The sequence below is a fragment of the Syngnathus floridae genome, chromosome 4, assembly GCF_059516105.1.
Source record: "Syngnathus floridae isolate MCC-2025c chromosome 4, RoL_Sflo_1.0, whole genome shotgun sequence".
Classification (NCBI taxonomy): Eukaryota; Metazoa; Chordata; class Actinopteri; order Syngnathiformes; family Syngnathidae; genus Syngnathus; species Syngnathus floridae.
In genome coordinates, this window is record NC_142416.1 from 15,664,619 (window position 1) to 15,682,616 (window position 17,998).

A 17,998-nucleotide genomic window follows, 5' to 3' on the forward strand; every position below is an offset into this window, starting at 1 on the left:
TCTTGAATGAGCCTATTATTTATGTGTTCGGAATATCGGAAGAAAACTGAGTAACCTGAGAAAACCCACACCAAGGCCAGATTGGCTACATTTTGCTACAGTTCACAAGGTCGTGAAGAATTTGGTTGTAAATATTAATCATGTTTGATATTCTTATTCACATCAGCCGTAAGAACGTTTTCCTTTCTAAGTCCTTGCTTGGGAAGGCGCAAATCCGAGAAAAACATCCCAATTGTCTTTATGTTTGCACCAAGCCCAAGAAATAAAAACAGTAAAATACACCAAAGGGTTCCAGTTTACTTTATTTACTCTTGTTTTTGTCTTCTCACATTCTTCTTTTTTTAACACCCCTTGTTGAGGCTTATCTTATTTTTCACCTCAATGGTTCGGTTCAGCAGTTCCCACAAGTTGCATTGAATGATGAAGAGTCATCCTATATTTATCATACTCAATAATACTTCCCCAACAAAAAATTGAAGTCACACTTTTGAGTTGCACATCAAATACAGAACCAAATCACTTTCCTGCATAGTTTACTTTACATTTTCAACCTACTTACTTTATCAGCCTGAGCAACTTTTACGTGATTTATGTTTTCAGCACCCCCCCCCCCCCCTCTCTCTCTCTCTCTCGCTCTCTCTCTCTCTCTCTCTCTCTCTCTCGCTCTCTCCCGAGCTCGCTCGCCCTCCCTTTCCTGTGCGCTTATCTCGGTACACATCGTCAGCTCCAGTGTGAAGTGAAGTCTGACAGCTGCCGCCTGGCCCGGTCCATTTGCAGCTTCTCTGCTCCATCTCACTACACGGATGTCAATTAGCACGCTAAACGTGCGTAATTATGGATGCACCCCCCCCCCCCCCCCCTTTTTTCCTATTTTATGTACTTGTGTGTAATTTACCAGCGAGGATGCGCTATGTCTTCCGCTCACCTTTCCCCCTTCCTTTCCTCGTTTCTTTTTGCAGTTGCTTCAGGACTGTGGGAGCGCTGCTTGTCTTCAACTTGAGGTGGAAGAAAGACGGTTGAAAACTCCTCGGAATTCTCCGCGCACCGTGCACGCATTGGCACTCTCCGGTGAGCGCACTTTATTTTTTTATTATTGTTATTTATGGGACTGCTTGTATTCTATGCAAAAGTAGTTCATAAATCTTTTTTGTGCTTGCTAGACGTGTATAAAATGCATCCGTCAACTCTTAGACTCAATTTGATGTTGTCAATGAACAAACAAATGCGCGTCAAGTGTTGTCTGGTTAGTGTTCCATATTAGGAGGGTGTTGGAGATGAAAGAAATATTTTTGGGGTGCCTCAGGGAAGTTCCGTTTTTCTTAGGGTCCGTTGTTAATTGGCTTTAAAATTATGACATTGTCTTTTTTTTTTTTTTTTTACTGCATGGTTGTACAAAGTCCAGCCTGTGGGCCGTTTGCGATCTTTTTTTAATCCCATATTGTGAAAATTACCACGCACGTAATTTTGTGAGCCAAATTGGACAGAAAAAACATGTCCTAATTTAAATATTACACTCAAGTCATATGGATTGAAGCATAACATAGCATATTTCATCAATTCAGTGAGATTGGAGCATTACGTTTGTGTTCAAATGTAAAGAATATCAAAGTAGTGTCAAAGTTCTTGGATTGTCATGTAGGCAGACCCTTGGTGGGAAAAGTTTGGACACCCCTGTTCTTCAACCTCAGCTGTTCACTCCATGTTTTCATGCGTAGTGTAACATTGTCGGATTTTGAGGGGCTCTTGTCTTCTGTTCATCAATTAATCTTGTCTATTATGGCGATCTCACACTTCCTCCAAGCTAAAACATTCCTCTCCCACACACCATCCGCCAGCATCTCACCTCCCACATAACCACACTTGCTGTCCACAGCCGATTAGCTGGTGATGTGCCACCGTTTGCACTAATAAGAGGGGCCTTCCTCAACTTTAATGGCGACTCATGGTTCATGTCAGGCCAGGGGGGGCCTGTTAAAGACTCATGAGTAGAAGTCATCAAGCAGAGATGGAGAGGTCATAAAGACACACAGGAAAGAGATGGTCAGGATAGTGCGTTGATGTGTTTTATGATGCATGTGTGCACGTGTGTGTGTGTGTGCTCTTGCTCAGTCACATATTCAATGCAAGAAAAAGTGAGTGGAAAGAGGAGAGAGATTATGCAAACTCAAAAGTATGGCGGAAAGTGGGAAAAGCCATGTAAGCAGTTTTTCCTTTATATTATTATTTAACTGTCAGGGTGTTCACTTGACGGGCTCCTTGGGCTGTGACATGGTTGTCACCAGCCTGAGGTTTATGCGGATGGCTCGTTTTAGTCGGGCATAGGCGGGGATACGCTATTTGGATGAGGACACATTGATCAATCATTTCATGAATCAATCACAGTTCCATTGGCTTCTTTCGCTCTAAATTGTCCATTGTATGAAGATGTTTTAGAAAGCGGCACATTTCCCAGACAGGCTCCCCAAAACCACAAATTTGGAATCAAATTTCCAGACAAATGCACTTTTATGGCTCTTATGAATCTATGAATGTTAAAGTGTTGCTTAAAACATTTTACATACAGATAAAGGTTTTATAATAGGGACTGCTATTTCTATTTTGGGTATTTGCAATGGGAAAAATGTTTCATTATAAAAAAAAAGGGGTCACTCAGCATCCCAAAAAGGATTGTATTTATTTAGTTTTTATCTGTTGATATAGCGATCAGGTGTTACTTTGTGCAGCTCAGTGGTCACGGTGACCTTGTTCAATAATGACGGAGGCCTCCAGCGCTGTGCCGACCACTCGATTTCCATCCATGTGGGGTAAAGCTAACATAACAATCACTCTTTGTTTAGTTCACTTTCATGGCTCAAATTTGTGCTGATGATTTTATGTCAAAGCCGTCGCGTCGGCGTTCGTCATCCCTTTTTTTGGTCTGTCGGGTGAAAATGAGATGATGTATTTCACGGAGACGCGTTGACGTTATGTCACCGCTATGGTGTTAATGTGATTGGTATGTTGATTACATCACGGCGAGAACTGCTGATGAATAAGATCCAAGTGACGTTACTTAAACGCGGCAGAGGCAAACACGGGGTTAAAGCGCAAAGTGCCAAATTGTGATACTGACAGCATGAAAGAAAGAAAGAATGGGCTGCTTGTGTTTGGTGTTGCTGGGAAGATGGCAGGCTGGCAGAATCATCACAGCCTGAAGAACATGACAGTCCATGCAGAATGCTTGGCATACAAAGCTAAATCAGTTTTTTTTTTCCCCCCCACCGTGTGACAGATTGTGTGTGTGCGCGCGTGTGTGTGTTCCCTCTTTCTTGCAGTTGTTGTTTGTTCTTGAGATGCATACTTATGACATCACACATAGCAACACCATCCGTACTCCTGTTATGGACAAAAGACATTTTGAGACTTCATCTCAACAATGTTTGATTGGATGAAGGTCAAGACTCCCTCCCTCCGCCCATAGTAAATTCATCCAGGCGTGCCTTTACTGGCCTTGATTTGTGCATTGGCAACAAGAAAGCGCCTTCTCAAAACTGTTTGTACCAAGTTGCAAGCAAAGACGTATACTTGTCAGTAAGACGAATAAATTAGGGGAAATGAAATGTTCTTTTTCCCTAACTCTGTGACTTTCATCCGCACGTATGGTTAGACTTGAAATGACAATCATGATGGCTATTTTTACCAACTCCAGTAATGTGGTTGATATTTGTGAGGATTCACTGGTCCACCTTCGAACTGCTTTTTCCAATTAGATTGATCCCAAAAAGAGATGGGGGGCGGGACTAGGAATACACAAATACCAGCCACACACACACCTTCATTTCTCTCTCCTCTCTCCATCTTCCTGGCAAGTACAGTTAAGCTCTAACCCCCTTCTCGTACTGCTCTCAGACGCAGGCACACTATCTGTTTCACACCCTTTTCCACCCGCCCGTTCTCTCACATCTCTCTCTTCTCACCTCCCCTGGCACCTCGATGTGTTTCTCTTTTAATTGAGATGCATTTCAATGTGGTGCAAATGAGCTTTCTACAGCTCCAGTCTCAACCTGTGTGTGTGTGTTTCATACACGCGTGCATGTGCGTTGTGAGGGTGAAAAGAATTCCCACAGTTGGAAGTGAAGGCGCTGCTTTCCTTGTTTGCACCTCCAATATGACTTCTGTCCCACAAAAGTTTATTTTTAGTGCAGCATTAGCAACATTTGCTCGGTTGGATGGCACTGAGTGGCGGGAAGAATTTAGTTGTGGTTTTCCTTCTTCCTCGTGAGTGTGTGTAGCAGCTCATTAAAAACATTATATAGCCTATTGTGGCAAAGCTAACATTAAATATGATGTTTTGTGGGACTTCTTTGGAAATGCAATGTTTGTTTTAGGGTCCATCCATCCATCCATCCATCCATCCATCCATCCATCCATCCATCCATCCATCCATCCATCCATCCATCCATCCATCCATCCATCCATCCATCCATCCATCCATCCACCCATCCACCCATCCACCCATCCATCCATCCATCCATCCACCCATCCATCCATCCATCCATCCATCCATCCATCCATCCATCCACCCACTCACCCCATGTTATGTATTTTACTGAATTAATTCAAATCATTCCCAAAATGATTAAGTCAGCTACCATACTGTTGACGATGAGGTTGAAGTGTGTGATGTCATTTCATGTGAGGAAAGTGCTGAAAAACGCATTTGACATGAGCTTTTCCAACGACTGACAGTCTGATTTACATCACATTGGTGGTAAAAGAAGCACGTCATTGCCACTTGATTGTTCAAAGTGATTTATGCCCTCTTAATGAAAGTTAAAAATGACAGCAAAAGTACAACTTGGTTTCTAAATCTATGCATGGAGAGACCCTTTGGGCTTGTGCGCAGCACACATTCAGCTTGTTGACTCTTGTCTCATCTTTTCCCTCATTTAAAAAAAAGTTATTTCTTTATTTCCGCCTGTGAAACGGTGGGTAGTTGCAACACGTTCAGACCTCTAAAAACTCAAAAGTCTTGAGCAAGGGAAGTGCTCAAAACTCACAGAAGCATGCAGCCCCCGGCAAGGAGAAACAACTAGACGCCATTTAGTTTTATGGAGACGCTTCCAATGCCAAAATGCAATGAAGTGAAGGCTTCACCTTGATTTCAAGAGACAAGAGGAGGTGTCAGATTTTCACACTTAAAGGCACATCCGGCGTGGTGCGCTTCGGCGTTTCTCCCCAGGGTGGTCGCCGCTTGTGTTCTTTGTGTGTGCATGTATCTGCATGTGGGGGAGCGAGAGGGGTCGTTAGGGGGAGCGATGCTGACGCCGGGGTGACCTTGGGGCTCCCTGTCTTCCTCCTGTCGATGAAGGGGATGACTTAGTGCCTCCCTTCCCACCCATGATGGCTCATTTATTATCATTAGGCACACAGTCAAAAGATGCTGCTCAGGCCCTCAAGACAAAGCGCATGTGTGTACGTGTCGCTAAAAGTGAGAGAAAACAGAACGCAAACACAAACGGAAGTCTTTTCTAATACCGTAAGCGTTGCACACTCGAGCATATGTAGCTGTCAGCTCGTGTTTATCATCTCCGTGTTGTCTTCTCCAGCGTGTGTTTATCTTTAGTTCCATGGCAAGATGAGCAACTTGTCGTGACAAAGCGAACCCCCCCCCCTCCCCGCCTCTACCTGCTTATCCCGCAATTTACATAGCGCTTCATGTCATAATCTAACCTCCAGTCACCTCAGACAGCCGCGGAGAATATATATGGCAGCGCGTGTAGATATATAAATATATATGGCGGCTACCTCAGGGCGGCGGCCCTACCGTCATTTCTCAGCGTGATGGATGGAGACTTCTGCCGGCCAGTCAATACCCAATCTGAGCCCCACTGTCCTGATTTAAGATACAGCAGCACCCAGGTGACACACTCACAAGCGAGCCCACTTTAATCACTCCAAGCATCAACTCTAGTGTCGACATCAGTGTGTGTGTGTGTGTGTACGTGTGTGTGGAGGCGCTGTTTTAGTTTGTGTGTGTACGTGTGTGTGCGGCTTTGTAGTATCTCACTCAGTCAGCTGCAATCAGTCAGTGACCAGCACACACTTCCGACTTCTGAGTTCACTTTTCTGTCACGTAAATAAAAACATAAATATTGTGTAGAAGGAAGGATTTTGGATTTGTATAGTTCGGGACCCTTTCTGGATTGGTGAAGGCAAAGGCTTGGAGTCACGGTTTTAAATTTACCTAAATGCTGGTGGTGTTTATTGCAAGGTTTTTTGGAATTTAACTCCATAATGGAGAGATAAGCATGGAATTAGAAATAATATTAAAATTGTATCATTCTTTTTGCCTTTAATACATACCTGAGCTTTCAAGTCTCTAGCATAGTTCACAAATTTTGAACTCTGGGTTCTGTGTAATTAAAGTGACTGCATATAATGGGGAAATGTGCTTGGATCTGACCTTCTGTGAAGCAAGTGGAAGTCCCCATGAGGAGAGGAGCTACGGAAGCTAATTGTGCCGTAACGTATGTAAGGTGCTTGAACTGTACTTATATGACTTTGACAAACGCTGATGTGATTCCGAACCAATCTGAGCCCTTTGTGTCGAAAGCGGTGGTGGATGTGGTTTGGAAGCACTGCAAGTGAGAGACCCTCGAGATTAATTTGGAAGTTTCCATAGCAGAGGTTTTATCATAGGTGAACGTTAATTCATTAAAGGAAAAAAAAATAGAACAGCAGTGAAGGCGTTTCCTCATGGAAAACATGTTATCATCCTTTTCTTTGGCTACACATCAAGTGTTATGTTACTTTGGAGAATGCTTGGAGTGTTTTTTGTTTGTTTGTTTTTTCGGAAGAACCTGCCCTTTTTCAAACAGTTTCTATCAGTTGGCTTACCCACGAAGTTGTTAGGGAAATTAACCATCTGGAATGTTGTGAACAAATCATGAGTCCCTTCTTCAAGTCAGCTTCAAGGCAGCTTTTAAGAGACCTTTGAAATGTTAGCTTTGCTTTCTCGTCGCTGGCAGATGTGAGAAGAAATCAGTATGTTAAGTATGAACATGTGACCGACGTACTTCAAACTAGAGACTGACCTATATGGATTTTTTAATTAGGCAGATGCAGATTCCAATATTTGGCAGTATAAAATCCCGATAGCCGATTAATCCATCCATCAAGGGGTTTGTATTATTTATTTTATTAAGTCAATATTTTCAGTGATTTTGCAAGACCCGTCAAAAGGATGGTACATGTGCACGCCAACTTCCGTTTCCCTGGCGGCACAGCAGTGCCAAAATCATAATCAGCACGGTATGAGCTCAAGTGTCTCATTAAAGTTCAGATGACTGATTAAAAGAACTTTAAAACTGCCGTAGTGGGTCTGAATGTTATTCTTGATAAGTGTTTTCTTCCTAATATTCAAAATTTAAAGGTAAAGAGGCTGACTTTTGCTGCAATGGGCAATATTTACGCAGAAAGACATTTACTTTTTTTTTTCAATCCTAAATCAGGGTTGAGTTTGACACCTGTGCCCTAAACACTGCGGTTTATCTTATTTTATATTTTTTTGATGACTTTTATGATATTTGTAAGAGGATTTGTTTTTGTAATACAAGTAATAGAAATGAGGATCATTTAAAACACCTACAGTTCATAGTCCAGTCCGGCTTATATATGAACACATTTTCCATGAATTTTAGCTGGTTCGGATTTCATTCAGGCGCGCCTTATAGTAGTCCGGAAATTACGGTAGCTATTTATAGTTTGGATGTTTCAGTAAATTATCCATCAACTCTAATAAAAACCAATGATACATAAAATTGAGAGATGTAAGTAAAGAATATATAAAGGTCAACATTAACACTGGATGTAAAAACAGCTTTGGGAGAAATATTGTGGTAACTTATGGCTGAAATAAAATACATGGCAAGTGACATTCCACTTCTCGAGTGTGTTGGGCGTCCCCGCTGTTTTCGTTTATACCGCGGCCGAACACACTCGGCTACGTGCAGCAATCACAGCGAGATTGTGTTTGCGCCACCAAGAGATTCGATATTTCTACTTTATCAAGACAGTAATCTGTTGGTGCCGGCCCGAATGGCTCCTCTCTTGACATATCATCATTCACATACGTACATGCACATGTGAACACATCTCGGCACACATTTTACAGCCCCTCCACTCGGGCTGTTAGTCTAATTTATGAGGCGCCGTTAATTTGGCCTAAACGCTCCTTGCGAGACCTCCCTCCTCTCCTCATCTCCGCATCCCTCCTTCTCGTCCTCACGCTCATCAGTCACTCGGCAGAGTAAATCAGAGGGGAGGTATTGCACAGCAGGCAATACGTAGACTGGACACCTTGACTAATATACCGCTGTCCTTCCGCCTCCTCCATCTGAATCTCCCCCAACCTCCTCCAAACACACATTTCTCTCCCGCATATAGATCTACTTAAATCAAATTTGGCTCCTCTCTTCATAAATTGGGCTCTTCCTCGTCCCCACTGGCTTTCCTTGCCCCGTCTGGTGTGCTTCTTCCTGCTGCACTTTCCCTCCGCCCGTCCCCTGATGCCTCCACCCACCATCTTCTGGCCTACGCTGCCGGTTTTTCCCTCTCCACCCGTCCTTCCTTACCTCGCCTTTCTACCTCCGCCTTACCTTACCTCCTCCCCCATTCCCCTGTTCTCATGTTAGGTGTAAATTTAGAACAGAAGGCATGAGGGGGATGCTTTGTGTAGATGTATGTCTTTGAGAGAGAGAGCGAGAGAGAGAGAGAGACCACATGAAAGCTCCTCGCACTCAGATGGGTGTGATTAAGAACCCGAGCCTTGGCTATGTGCACATCCACACAAGATGCACGTTTGATGAGGCATAAACTCACATGACGCTACCGACTCATTTAGTAGTGGTACAGTTCCACAACAATATGTTAGAAGACAAGAGTACCACTTAGTCGATGGTGCATTGTTCTCTCTTAATTCTATTCACATTGCACACAAGAGAGTAAGATGGTGTGATGTCACTGCACAAGCCTCGTTTTTGCATGACTCTGCGTCTTCCTGGGACTGTCTGTTTTTTTTTTCTTCCTACCCAGCCTTTAAGTCCATCCAAGTCCCGTGTGAATTCATTGTCTTTCTTTCGCTTCTCATTGCTCATTGCTCACTAAGCCCTTTCCCCAGAGCATCTACCTGTCTACCTCTTGCGCCCTCCTGACTCTTTCAATTTCCCAGAGTGCAAAAATATACTTTCAATAAGTCTAATAACATCTCAGCCCCGTCATTCCAGGTCGTACACACTACCTACTCAAGCCGACCTCTGAGTGGAGTCCTTATACTTTATGTCACAAAATTAATCATGCTGCCTTGTCCTTATTCCGTTGTATATTTTATAAGACTCACAGAAAGTATTTTAATGAAAGTGCCTGAATTGTATTTGGTCAAGTTGAGGTGATTGTCAACCTATGGTCCGCGACCCTCTAGTCGTCCGTGGAGGTATTGCAAGTGGTCCGCAAAATTGGAAATGGAAACGAATTGCAACATTTTTAAAAATAAAATGGATTTAGTATTTAGATTTGATTTGTTTTCCAGCTAATTTTGTAAATCATTTACCGAAAGAAGAAATATCCATCCTCCGTGTCAGAAGAGAATAGAATAAATGTACTTTATTCATACTTGAGTAAATGGCTATGAATGCAAAGAGAACAAAAACAAACTTTTGAAAAACAAAACATTTATTGTCTGTTTCTAGACTGTTCAAATTAGCCGCCCCTAGAGGAGAGTTTCTACATTGCAGCCAGCCCACCTGTACCTTCTCCTTTTCCCCAGCGAGCCACACAGGCTTCCGTGGCCTTCAGTTGTTATCACAGTATAACGTAAATCACTGGCTGGGAAAAGTCGTCGACCCTACTGTTAGCACGCTGCCAGCAATGTCAGAAGTGATAAATCCTGATTTATACTGCTGATCCCGTAGAACATGAGCAGAATGTGCTTACAGGTGGATTTAGTTCACAAGTCAGGCAGGTGCAATCCCACAGAATATAAGCAATAGTCTTAGACAGTAGTCTTTCGAGAAGATCTGCAAAAGGGAACGTCTCGTCCTGTTTGCTACACACACCTTGAATCAGCTTTGGGAAGCCGTTTCTTAAGACAGATGAGACAAAAGTAGAACTTAGATGTGTTTTGATTGGTGACAAGCAAAGAATTCATTTTCTGCAAGATAATCTTTTCCCAGCTGGGAAGCATGACAATGGCTAGCATCAGTATTTGCTTTGCCTTTGCTTCAGGATGACGGCCTATCAGATGAGACCAACACACCAATCTGGGGCAAAAATATCAAGCTGTACATGATGGAGTGGATTAAACATAAAGGCAGCCGGCGTAAAATGTCGTGTGGTGGTTAAAGCTAAAGACGCGTAATATTTTATGAGGAAGATTGGGATAGAATACGCAATGAGATGAATGTAGAGGGCTTGTGAAAGTCTATTGGAATGTTTTGGTTCGGGTTATTGCTGCAAACACAGGTAACAGCCTCTCTCTCTCTCTCGACAAAATCTTTCTTTGAGAAGCGGTGAGGCAACATTATCCTTATAAATAAATGGCGTACAGATTGAGCTTGATATTTTAATGCAACACAAAGATTGAGACAGACAAAAAGATAATCTAAGACTCACAGGCATTTATTCTTTATCCTCTCTAAAAACTAATCAAATTGCAAACAAACAAAAATTTGGGTGCAACTGTGCGCAAGTGTAACTGCAACCACACACACACACACACACACATCTTAATCCCTGAGTGGCGATCCACGAACTTGTCCCTCTGTAGCGGGCCGGGAAGGATGTGTTGGGCCCTCTGGGGAACTCTTAATCATGTTGCTCATCTCGCCGTGGTTTGCTACGTGCACTTTGACAGAGCGTGCGCGTGAGTTATGTGGAAGCTTGTGTCTTTATCTCCCTTCCCCTTCTGTCTCTTTGCCTTCATCGCTCTTTTAGCACCTCCATCACCGTCTGTCTCTTCAGCCGCTCATCCCCAGGTCTCAGGACTTATGTCTGTTTGTATTTTTTTTTTTATCTCCCTATCCTGTCGTTCTTTTCCTGAACAATCTCGCACCCAACGACCACATCTCCCTTCTTCTGTCCGTCGCCCCCCCCTCCCCCTTGTCTTACTTCATTTTACCGCTCCCTCTCTTTGCTCCCTCATACTTTTCTGCTTTGCGGTGAGCACGGTGGTGGATGTGCTTGAGGAGATTTACGGCTGGGTCCCATCTCCATCAGGTGTGGAGACGTAAGGAAAGCCATGAAAGCGGGAAACAGATGGAACAGGGTGCAGAGAGATGAAGAACAGGGGAGGGGAAGAGAAGCTGAGAATTTGGGAGAAGAAACAGTAAAGGACACTTTGGACATTTAGGAAAGATAACAAGGACAATGCCAGAAATACAACACCGCTCAATGTATGTCAGTAGCACATACAAGACTTTAATTAAGACTATAATCATGTCTCGTATGAATATAATCTTATAATAATTTTACCTCCAAAGTTATACAGGCTGCAACGGAGACGCAGAAACAACCTGCAATTAGTTCAAGTTGTTCAACAGGATTTATTTATTTATTTATTATTATTATTTTTTAATTCAATGATTAAATGCAGTCTATATCTTTGCAGAGATAGAGCCACAGATTTGATTTGTATCATTAATCAGATTTATTAATCTGATTGACCGACTGATGTTGCGAAGTTTTCAGAGTGAACGGCTATCATTAAATCTGATCATTTATTGTAATACAAATCAATTATTGCTTGTTTGTTGAAACATCAGGAAAGAAATCTTGACAAAAATAATGACATTAATTTGTAATCGCAAAATTACAGGGGGAAAAAAACACAATTAGATAACTTTTCTCAATCATTCAACCCTAATTAACAACATCATCATCAAATCTTTCCCATGACACTCGTAATCAATCAATTTCTGATTGTGTTGCTTCCATCAATTCCCTTAATGGTATAGGATACATTTACTGTTAATCTACCATGGAAATCTCAATACAATTTGTAACTGTATTAGGAGCCTACGAAAAAAATATTTCCTACTACTAAGTGGGAGCTCACACATTAGTAAAACATCAAGTTTGCTGTCAGTTTCCAGGTGAAAACTGCGACGAGCACAAACCAATTTGTGCTCTCGTCCCAAATGGAGCCATGTCACATTCTTGTTTAAAGCTCTCAACCGTAAAGCACTGGACATTTTTTACGACTTCAACTTGCAGCCAAGTTGGGTTGCAATGAATATGTTTAACCCTCTAATAGATTATTGACACAGTTTTATAGCCTCAAGAGGTACCATCCGTCTTTAAAGACTGACTGCCTTAAGTACAGTTTGCACAAATCATTCGTCTGCTGCTTTGCGGCGCTCTCGCGACTGTCTATAAATAAGCACTTTACGTCAACAGGATATAACTGCATATGCCTGCCCAGAATTTTTAAATATTTCAATTAGGTAGCAAACTGATACGTAAGCGGTTTTCAGACAGTTCTTAAAATAATTTAGTAGGACATTTGGCAAAAGGCCTTGCTATACTGTAGAAAATACACATACTAAGAAACATTTTGTTATCCTCATTTGATGCATTTCTAATCCTGAGACTTATTTCAATACATGCATTGCATATTTCATTTGTTGTGTTACATGACATCAGATTGCGTGCTTCACTCCTTCCAAATTGATTCTGCTTGTATTCAAAATTAGAACTGGGTGCGTATTTTTAGCAGAGCAGGAAGACCCCTCTTGAATGCCTCTAAAACTCTACTTGCCCAGCACTTGAGAATGTTTATCCTCATATTAAATAATATTATAGGAAAAAATGTGCACTATAAAACAACACTTTGTGCCTCCAGTTCTATAATGATTAAAATATAAAAATCTTTAATTGCTATGTTGAAAGAAGCCCAGCTCATTAAGATGTATGAGTCATGCCACTGAGGTTAACAGTAGAATTAAAACTACTTAGCGGAATGCTCATGTTCTCTCGAGAATCTCAGGGGTGTCAAACATATTTTTGTTGCGGGCCGTATCGTAGTCATAGTTTCCTTCGGAGGGCCATTATGACTGTCGCCACCATATTTTATATACAGTATAGGCTACACAACAAACAGATGTATAAATGTGAAAACAATTTGAAGTTTTATTATTGACACATGCTGTCGATGCACAATTTGTCTTTGCGGGCCACATAAAAATATGTATCTGGCCCCCGGGCCTTGAGTTTGACACCATGCTCTATCGTTACCCATTTTCCAATCTTTTTTCCTAAATATACCCCAAAAATTGGGCGACATACATTTCTACCTCAAAACTATAATTGTTAATCATTTCAAAACCATATTTGTGACTCTGATCAACCTTAAGCTCCATCACAATACATCCCATCACTACAAACAAAACAAGACAGGAACCATAACATGCGACAAAACCAAATATTAATCCAAACAACAAAACGGAACCCATGATAAATTTCCTAAAGATCTAGTAATATGGTACTTTTGGCATTTTTGTCTTCTTAAAGGTCGTACATAATTGATATTGGTGGTAGTCCTCGCCTGAGTTTTGTCAGCAGCCTTTTCTACTGTCTAGGCTCATTAAGCTTCTGATCATCTATCTTTCTTGGTTGAATTTCACATTTACAACTGTCTTTTTTTTTTTTTTTTTTTTAGCGCTGTGGCATTTTAAACTCACAGACAGCCTATTTAGCTGTACAGCTCGTTGGACAAGATTTTTATTTTGTGTCATACATACCGTGTTGTGTAACAAACATTACAGTTGGAATATTTAATTATTTTCCTGTTTGAGAGTGACAAATTCAATATTGCTGCTTGTGGGGTGAATGTGCATGAATGGAAAAATATGACAACATTTCTATTGAGGAGAAAACAAACGAACGGTGACATTACCACTTGGCAGCGGTAAATAACGACTTTATCCAGCCATCTGTCAAGCAAAATGGAGGAAAGACATGGCTCAAAGACTGTCAGCCTTCATCCAAATTGGTGAAAAATATTCGATGCTTATACTTGTACTTATAACCTGGACGGTTTTAATTGGAAAAGTAAAAACAATATTAATTACATAAATGTTCAGATTTAAAAGTGATGAGAAAAAAAATGGATCTCCACCAAATGGCAATGATTTTTACCTTGGCCTCCACCAAGTTTAATAGAAGTAGTTTTTGAGTTATGACAGATTTATTTTTTATATATGTATATAAATTCTGCCACAGTTTTACTTTTGCAATCCTGAATTATTTCAGTGGGTGCCCCATAACGCAACGAAAACAGCCCTTTGCCCTTGTACCTGTTCTCAATCATTGAAATAGCTTCTAGCATTTCAGCCTGACTCTGAGCCACCTATGAAATCATTTCTGACCTTACAATACATTTTGGAAAGGCTGCTGTAAAAGTTTAACAAATGAATCTTGGCACCTACCAGCTCACCTACTGTGCAATTTCAACCTGACTTGACAGCAGGAGGGGGAGAATGACAGTGTGCTCCTGAGAGGGAGACTGTGTGTATATGTGGGGGAATGTGAGAGCCATGGTGGCTAACTTGTCTGTCACTCGCCATCTGTGATTGGCACCTTGGGGTCCTCTGGCCTTCACTTGGCCCACTGGCTCCTCCTGTCAGGATTTAGGGCACAGGGTCACTCACACACACACATTCACTAAATCGAGCAAGATCTCATCCAAGCAGTTTTCCAATCTGGATCAGGCAGACCAGATAGGTCTTCTCTATAAAGGTAGAATGTCAAGAGTTGTCAGGCAAGGCAAAGATGATAGCTCGCGGGGTCTTACTTGTGTATAGGACATTTGCTTTTTCTTTTTTTTTTGTGATAGCGCGTGCATTTTGGATTGACGCTTAAATTTGCGTTCACCTACGATTTTGAATCACAGAAAAACCGCTGCCCAACAGTTTGCCACACTTCAGCATGAGTCTCAGAATCCCGCACACAGTAAAACGTCACTCAGTGTGGGGCGAGCCTGAAACGGAACGGCAAAAGCACACACACACATGCACACACATTCCACAAGCACGGCAATGACTCTGTGTGAGCAGAGGTGAGGTCTCTTGTGGGATCGACTCTTGCTGACTGGACTTTGACATTTGACCTATGGCATTTTACACTCTCAGCAATATGGTTTTCCACTTACCCAGTCTTCCACATCCCTTTGTATTTGCGTATATGCTTTTTGTTATATTTATGGCAGTGTTATCTTTATAGTTTTGTACTTTTGGCAATATCATCTCTTTCTCTCTCTCTCTCTCTCTTTCTCCCTCGCTCTCTCTCTCTCTCTCTCTCTCTCAAGTGCATGACTACCATTATTTCCCCATCTATACATACACTATAGCTGTCGGACAAAAGATCAGTTTTGCTATGTATCATATTGTTATTGCTTACCGTAGCGCATCAATACAGGGAATTGTCAGTGTCGTTGCTGAATCGGGCAATTGAAGATGTGCGCTTTACGAGGATTTCAGCTTCTCGTTATGATGATGCCTGACGGCCCTGAAAAGAAAACGCAATATAGAAAATGGATGGATTAATTCATATAAAATGGGAGCACAACAGACAGTGGTTAGCATGTCTGACTTTTGAATGTTTTCTCTCTGCAACATTACAAAAACATGCATGAAAAAATGTCATAAGATCTGAAGAATTGTCCATAGGTGGGAATGTTAGTGTAAATATATTTTTTATCACTGGAAAGCAGTCCAGAGTGTAACCTGCTTCTCCAAAATCAGCTGGGATTGACTCAATCCCATCTAATATCCTTATGGGGACACTATAGAAAATTGATGGATGGGTGAATAAAGCAGATCAATGGATTATTTTACTTCTTTAACTGGCTTTGTTCAGTTTGCTTTTGGCAAAAAGATAACAGATCCAGTTCATTGCACCATTATTACTTTGTTTTAATAAATTAAGTCTGGTTAATAGTTTTTGTTTTTTTTTTAAATGGTAAAAGTACCTCTAAGCTTATCCATTTGCTTATACTGTTTAATAATTTTCACTTGTCCTCAAATTTGCCAATAGTATGCAAAAAATGTTCACTTGGCTGCCATTTCTGATTTTTACGTTCTAATCAATACAGCTTAACGCCTTCATTAGCAGCGCTTTGTCCACGCAGCGTTTGTTAATTACACCAGAGGAAACGTGTATGCGTGTGCGTGTGTGTGTGTGTGTGTGTGTGTGTGTGTGTGTGTGTGTGTGTGTGTGTGTGTGTGTTTGTGTGTGTGCACCTTAATGAGCACAGGTGTCCGTGTGTGTGTGTGTGTGTGTGTGTATGTGTGTGTGTGTGTGTGTATACACCAGTAGGGGGTTGTGGCTAATGGAGCCATAATTGATGCTGAGTCTGGATCACTGCTGATTGCTATGGTTGGATGCCGACCTAACGAGAGCAGAGGCATGAACACAAACACACATATGCGCATTTCATTTCTCACAAACTTGCACTGTGGTACCAATACACACCCTTTTACTTAATATACGGTATATATGCATACAGTATAAGTTGTAGGTCAAGTGACTACATACTTTAGTACATATACACATTAGCAACCAGTTCTTTGGGAGTGTAACCATTATACACTGGTTAAACCTCTAAGGTTGAACGCAATCAATTGTAAACATCCAATCCACCAATAGAAAATTAAAGATGGCAGAGCCAGGGAATCCTCATTACATGTCAGTATCATCATATAATCATATTTGAGCCAATATGTTTGATATAACACAAAAGTACAAGGATGCCTCCTTTCATGGATGTTTGCTAAACACAATCCTGCTTTTATTTCGCTTAAATTCTCCACTAAAACTGTTTACTTTCAATAACAAGTCCATGGAGTGGAAAGCTGGAGAGAGTTCATGTTGTGTATGTGTTGTGTGCGTCTCTTGTGTGTCGGTGGTTCTACAATGTTCAATGTCCCTGAAAGCTACTGAAGTTTCTAAATCAACTCTTTTATGAAGTTCTGCTGCTCTGGGCACACCATTAACATTTCATGTCGCCCTGACTCCCTCACTGACGTACTCCCATGGGCACCACACAGAAAGCACCTCTTTCAATAATACACTCTGCAAAAGTGCATTATATTTTATATATTTTGATGAGACCCGCTATTATGTTTATGTGAGAAACACCATTAAGATCAAACAGCTACCGACCTTGAACCTAAAAGAACATTTCTCGTTCATTTTGACAAGTAATGCCTTAAATCTCCACTTGGGGAGCAGGTTTTGTTTTTAATCAGAGCAGCACCGTAGGGTGGAACATTTTTTTTCCTCTCTTTAGTTTCATCACTTTTCCCAGACTCTTTTTCTATCACTGTGTCCTCCTCACTCACTCAACACTCTCCCACTTGTCAGTTTTGACGTGCAGCTTGACTTAAGTATCGGGATCGGGCACGTAAGCTCATCTCATTATCTCCCCGTTTGGGTGTTTGTATGAGTGAGTGATGGGTGGAGTGGGTAAGCTCCCCCATCCCTCCTCTCCCCACCTCAAGTCTCCAGCGCACTGTTTGAAATAAAGCGACAGATAATCGCAGGGCTCTGGTGAAGTGAGCTCATCTGAGCGCCAATCGATACGAGCGCCATAGCTTCAAAGCCAGTCTTCAAAGAAGAGAGGAATAGCCATATGCTCGACGTGCTTTCTGTGCGTGTTAAGTGTTTGAGAGTGTGTGAGAGACGGAAAGTGGGGAGCGGATGAGAAAATGTGTGGAGAGACTCATATCAAGATCACAATAACAAAAGTGGGCGAGACTGAATGAAATAGTTTTCATTTGGTGGCGAGCGTTATTGTCAATGTGTTACGGTCACACTAAAACGGTGTTTGCAAACCTTTACACAACACATATTTTATATTTTTGAAAAATCTGACAGCACACCACCAATCAAATATGGTTCTAATTTCATTTCATTCCAAACTACTCAAAACTTATTTTTTTCTGTTGGTGAATGGCAACAGGTT

The 17,998-nt window shown here is 41.6% G+C and overlaps 1 protein-coding gene across 2 annotated transcripts in view; it reads left to right on the forward strand.

Moving 5' to 3' along the window:
• The window catches only part of LOC148399409 (receptor-type tyrosine-protein phosphatase delta-like), a 143,367-nt gene that overhangs the window by 25,864 nt on the left and 99,505 nt on the right, over window positions 1-17,998 (forward strand). Inside the window, exons 1-2 of one of the 2 annotated variants that reach the window (XM_088373938.1) lie at window positions 706-824; window positions 960-1,068. The gene's annotated coding sequence lies outside the window, so the exon portion shown is untranslated. Of the gene's footprint in view, window positions 1-705; window positions 825-959; window positions 1,069-17,998 lie in introns of those variants that run through there. The other variant, XM_088373937.1, reaches the window with a different exon arrangement.